This window comes from Panthera tigris, chromosome D3 (assembly GCF_018350195.1).
Source record: "Panthera tigris isolate Pti1 chromosome D3, P.tigris_Pti1_mat1.1, whole genome shotgun sequence".
Taxonomy (NCBI): Eukaryota; Metazoa; Chordata; class Mammalia; order Carnivora; family Felidae; genus Panthera; species Panthera tigris.
Genome location: NC_056671.1, coordinates 52,965,917 through 52,970,332, shown reverse-complemented (window position 1 = coordinate 52,970,332; position 4,416 = coordinate 52,965,917).

Here is a 4,416-nt window from a genome sequence, read left to right as displayed (position 1 = left end):
GAGGGAGACACAGAATCTGAGGCAGGCTCCAGGCTCTGAGCTGTCAGCACAGAGCCTGACGTGGGGCTTGAACTCACGAACTACGAGATGGCCTGAGCCGAAGTCAGACGCTTAACTGACTGAGCCACCGAGAAGAAGACAAAAATTTAATGAACTTTCAATTCTTTATTTCCCATAATTTAATATCGTGTAGTTCTTCAAAGTATTGGACTAAAGACAAAAGATTAAAAAGATGATAGCACTGAAGTATGATATTCTTAGGCATACCCATAAGTGGCATTGAATCTAAATTCTAGATATGATTGACTTTGTTCTGGTTTACCTTTTCTACAACTCCAGTTCTTTGACAACTTTATTTTTTTAATTATTTTTAAATTTTTTTAAAAATGTTTGTTTTTGAGAGAGAGAGACACAGAGCATGAGTCAGGGAGGGGCAGAGAGAGAGGGAGACACAGAATCCAAAGCAGGCTCCAGGCTCTTGAGCTGTCAGTACAGAGCCTGACGTGGGGCTTGAACCCACGGACCATGGGATCATGACCTGAGCTGAAGCCGGATGCTTAACCGACTGAGCCACGCAGGCGCCCCAACAACTTTAATTAATTAGGGCTTAAAAAATGTTAATTGTCATTCATCTGAACACAGATAAGGAAGTGTTTTACTTTTGTATTTTGAAATACCAATTATAGATTCTTGATCAGGTGGTATATAAAAGCTGTGGGCACCCTTGTAGAAAGTAAAATACCAGACTTGGCCTGTTGCAGGCTGGCTCCATCTACTTGTCCCAGTCAAGGAGGATTGTAGAAATCCACGACAAATCCATTGTGCACTCTAAAGGCAGGCAGCGCTCTCTCATCTTGTATATGCTCTTGATCATGCTTTAAGCCAACACTTCCTTTTGTTTGGAGGATTTGAGACCTCAGTAAGGTAATAAAATATTGTGTCGTTTGGGCCAGATTTGCATGGTGATTGGAAGGTAGTGGAGGTTACTTCAGCTAGGGAGTGTATTTGCACAATGTCTTTGGATTAAGCAGTATTTTCACTTGCCATTTCATTTGTTTGTGAAAAGGAAAGAAGGGAGGATTTTCCAGTGGTTTCTATTGAGTGGTTATGTTATTATTTTATGAATAATGTCTTTGGAAACCTAAGCCCAACTTGAAACTGGCTTTTACTCAAGAAGCTGAAATAAAAATGAGGATCATAACAATAATGATCATAATCATTAAAAGGGAGCTTCATTGTATGTGTATGTTGCGATTCAATTGATGTGCCATGTTGAAAGTATAAAAGTTGGACGGTAGGACACACCACAGGTTAAGAAGCTAAAGAAACCATTCCTCAACTTGTTAAAAATTGAACCATGGCATAAGGAGTGAAGCAATAAGAATGAACATTTATTCAAGTGGGCAATGACACCTTTCCTCCAAGGTTTCCATGATGTTTCCATTGCTCATTAACTATAGCAGTTCTATTATTCACCAAGTAGAGAATGTTAATGAGACTTTGCCTTCACTGGCAGGCCTTCACTGGTTTTTGTTTGTTTTGACTGGAAACATGTATGTAATATGTTTTATATGTCAGACATCACTACTTTTTGATATTTAATTGTTCTTGAATATTTACAAATTCATGAATTGAGATATTAGTGCCACAAATAATGCATGAACAAAAGTATACATACATCCCAAAATGGCCTGTGGAAGTTGTGGTCTGTCACTCTTTGTTGTTCAAGGTAATGCAAATCAGACCTCTTCCATTACGATCATACTTGAAGCCTTGCAGAAATGTCAGAGAATGTAATAAATGTGCATCAGTAAAGAGCGGTCTGCACTTTAAGAATTAGTGAAAACAGAACTGCTAATCCAATTTCCTATTAGATAGTGTGTAATGTGGTTCACCATGCTTCTGTGATTTCCTAGAATTATTTCTTTAAAAAGATCTGTGTAATGAAAAGATGCTCAACGTCACTCCTCAGCAGGGAAATACAGATCAAAACCACAATGAGATACCACCTCCCACCTGTCAGAATGGTTAAATTAACACCACAAGAAAACAACAGGTGTTGGTGAGGATGCTGAGAAAGGGGAACCCTCTTGCACTGTTAGTGGGAATGCAAACTGGTACGGCCACTGTGGAGAACAGTATGGAGATTTCTAAAAACTTTAAAGTAGAACTACCATACGGTCCAGCAATTGCACTACTAGGTATTTACCCAAAGGACACAAAAATACAGATTTGAAGGGGTACATGCACTCCGAGGTTTACAACAGCATTATCAACAATAGCCAAACTATGGAGAGAGTCCAAATGTCCATCGACCGATGAATGGATAAAGAAGATGTGGTATGTTGGTGTGTGTGTGTGTGTGTGTGTGTGTGTGTGTGTGTGTGTAATGGAATATTAGCCATCAAAAATGAAATTTTGCCATTTGCAATGACATGGATGGAGCTAGAGTGTATTATGCTACTTGAACTAAGTCAGTCAGAGAAAGACAAATACTACATGGTTTCACTCATATGTGGAATTTAAGAAACAAAACAGATGAATATATGGGAAGGGGAAAAGAGAAAAAACAAAGAGCAGGGGAAACAAACCATAAGAGACTCTTAACAATGGAGAACAAACTGAGGGTTCATGGGGACAGGTGGGTCGCAGATGGGCTAGATGGGTGATGGGTACTAAAGAGGGTACTTGCGATGAGCGCCGAGTGTGGTATGTAAGTGCTGAATCACTGAATTCTATTCCTGAGACCAATACTGCACCCACTGTATGTTAAGTAACTAGGGTCAGCATCTTTTTGCTTTGATTTAATCTAATTAGGCAATTGCTTATTTGTGGGAATTTTCCTGTCAGGTAATAAGCCTGAAGGAGGAATCTTCCAAATGCACGGCATGCTCACTCCAACAAAGAGTTTTCTTTAGGGATAGCTTTTCTTTGGTTCCTGTGGTTTTTCCTAAAGTTGAAAATATGGGATCTATTTACAAAATGCATTTGGAATCCATCTAGTTCCCACCTCTACGGGCTTCTGCACTAGCGAAATTCCTCGCATCTCTCATGTAGCTCAGGCAATGGACTGGTCGCTGAGCTCTTGTTCCTTTCTTGTCTCTCACCCAATCCACCTCTCCCTTGGCTCCCTCGGCTGCTACTTGTAAAAGGATCATGGCTTCCAGTATACTTGGAACGGAAGCAACACTGCCTGGCAAGACCTATAAGGAACTGCCTGATTGATTTTGTTTTCCCTTCCAACCACACCCCACACTCCATCCCTCTCACTTGTGGCTTCTTCTGTTCTCCAAAAACCCTCAGTTATCTTCCTGCCTTAGGCCTTCACTCAGTTTCTTTCTCTCCTGACTGGCTTCTTCTCATTCATCGGGTGGTTGCTTATACAACCTTCTCAGAGAGGTCTTTACTTCCTACTCCCCACACTTGGGCACTCTTCTCCCCATTATTATTATTATTATTATTTTTTTTTATCAGCCATTCCAGTTTGCTTCATGTATCGGTCTTAGCACCATATGTTAAGCTGCTTTTTATTGGTTGGATTGCTTTTATTGCCTTTCTCCACTACTTGGCTGTGAGCTCTATCAGGGAGGAATCATGTCTGTTTCATCTCATAGCATATCCCCAGGACGTTCCGGGGTGAACAAATGAATATATCTTTAAAAATTTTGTGCAAGTATACCTGCTGGATCAAAGGACACATACAATTCAAGTTTTTTAATAGATCGTCGTCCAAAACACTATACCAATTTGCATTCCTACTGACAGTGTAAGAAAATGCTGGTCCTTCCTCCCTGTCAGGCATAAAGTTTGTCACAGATAATTCTTTTCTGCTTCTTTTATGAGAAAATAGTAGTCTTATGGAGAAACATTTTTTTTATCTCTGTTAAGATATTTAAATGTTGTTTATTTAAATTCTAATAATTTATTACATTATAATAAAATAAAGTTAAGATTCTGAATATAGCAATCTAGGGAATTGGATTCAGAGATAGGTAAGTTCTGGATCTTGGTTAGATCCTGAGGACTTGGCATCCTTCTTGGATCTAACATCATCCTGTCTTTTCACTATCTCAAGTGATATGATGATAACATAGGAAAGGAAATGATAAAACAAATATGCAGTCAAATATTAATTTACCATACTCTGTTGTATTGTTGTGATCACTTTATTTGTATATTTTAATCTTCCTTTTGATGATAAATAGCACATTTCACATATGTCCTCAAGTATTTTTATTTATTTATTTATTTTTGTTTTGTTTTAGAGAGAGAGAGCAGGGGAGACGGGCTAAGGGGGATAGAGAGAGAATCCTTAGCAGGCTTCATGCCTAGTGCAGAGCCCGATGTGGGACTTGATCATGACCTGAGCCAAAACCAAGAGTTGGATGCTTAACTGACTGACCCACCCAGGGTCCC